We start from the raw sequence: 1,578 nt of genomic DNA on the forward strand, positions 1-1,578 counted from the left end.
ATCACAACTAAGTCATCCGCATATGCAAGACTGTTTATTTTGTGTTCACATATCTTAATCTCACCCAGTCAGTCTATTGTTTTCAAAATATGATCCATAAATAATATGAACAACAGTGGAGACAGGTTGCAGCCTTGTCTTACCCCTGAAACTACTCTGAACCATGAACTCAATTTACCGTCAACTCTAACTGCTACCTGACTATCCATGTAAAGACCTTTAATTGCTTGCAAAAGTTTGCCTCCTATTCCATAATCTTGTAGGACAGACAATAACTTTCTCCTAGGAACCCGGTCATATGCCTTTTCTAGATCTATAAAGCATAGATACAATTCCCTGTTCCACTCATAACACTTCTCCATTATTTGCCGTAAGCTAAAGATCTGGTCCTGACAACCTCTAAGAGGCCTAAACCCACACTGATTTTCATCCAATTGGTCCTCAAGTAATACTCGCACTTTCCTTTCAACAATACCTGTGAAGATTTTACCCACAACGCTGATTAAAGAGATACCTCTGTAGTGGTTACAATCTTTTCTGTTTCCATGTTTAAAGATTGGTGTGATTACTGCTTTTGTCCAGTCTGATGGAACCTGTCCCGACTCCCAGGCCATTTCAATTATCCTGTGTAGCCATTTAAGACCTGACGTTACACTGTATTTGATGAGTTCCGACTTTATTTCATCCACCCCAGCCGCTTTATTGCACTGCAATCTATTGACCATTTTCTCCACTTCCTCAAATGTGATCCTATTTCCATCATCATTCCTATCCCATTCTACCTCGAAATCTGAAACATTACTGATCGCATTTTCACCTACATTGAGCAACTCTTCAAAATATTCCCTCCATCTGCCCAAGGCATCCACAGGATTCACCAGCAGTTTTCCTGACCTGTCCAAAATACTTGTCATTTCCTTCTTACCTCCCTTTCGAAGACTGCTAATTACACTCCAGAATGGTTTTCCAGCAGCTTGGCCCATAGTCTCCAACCTGTTTCCAAAGTCTTCCCACGATTTCTTCTTGGATGCTGCAATTATCTGATTGGCTTTGTTTCTTTCTTCAACATAACATTCTCTGTCTACCTGGGTTCTGGTATGTAGCCATTTTTGACACGCCTTCTTTTTCCTTTTACAGGCTGCCTTGACTGTATCAATCCACCAAGCTGTTTGCTTCATCTTACTTTGATACACTACTGTTCCAAGACATTCTTTAGCCACTTCTAGTACTGTGTCCCTGTACCTTGTCCATTCCTTTTCCAATGACTGAACCGAGCGAGGTGGCGCAGTGGTTAGCGCACTGGACTCGCATTCGGGAGGACGACGGTTCAATCCCGTCTCCGGCCATCCTGATTTAGGTTTTCCGTGATTTCCCTAAATCGCTTCAGGCAAATGCCGGGATGGTTCCTTTGAAAGGGCACGGCCGATTTCCTTCCCCATCCTTCCCTCACCCGAGCTTGCGCTCCGTCTCTCATGACCTCGTTGTCGACGGGACGTTAAACACTAATCTCCTCCTCCTCCTCCTCCTCCAATGACTGTAATTGACTACATTCAACTAACTGGTACCTTTCTGTGAGCG

General features: G+C 43.3%; 1 non-coding gene across 1 annotated transcript; it reads left to right on the forward strand.

Moving 5' to 3' along the window:
- The first annotated feature begins 1,273 nt into the window (after positions 1-1,273).
- Trnaa-cgc (transfer RNA alanine (anticodon CGC)) lies at positions 1,274-1,346 on the forward strand. Its single transcript has one exon. It is a non-coding gene; the product is annotated as a tRNA-Ala (tRNA).
- Positions 1,347-1,578: the final 232 nt, after the last annotated feature.

This window comes from Schistocerca cancellata, chromosome 8, assembly GCF_023864275.1.
Source record: "Schistocerca cancellata isolate TAMUIC-IGC-003103 chromosome 8, iqSchCanc2.1, whole genome shotgun sequence".
NCBI classification, from domain to species: Eukaryota; Metazoa; Arthropoda; class Insecta; order Orthoptera; family Acrididae; genus Schistocerca; species Schistocerca cancellata.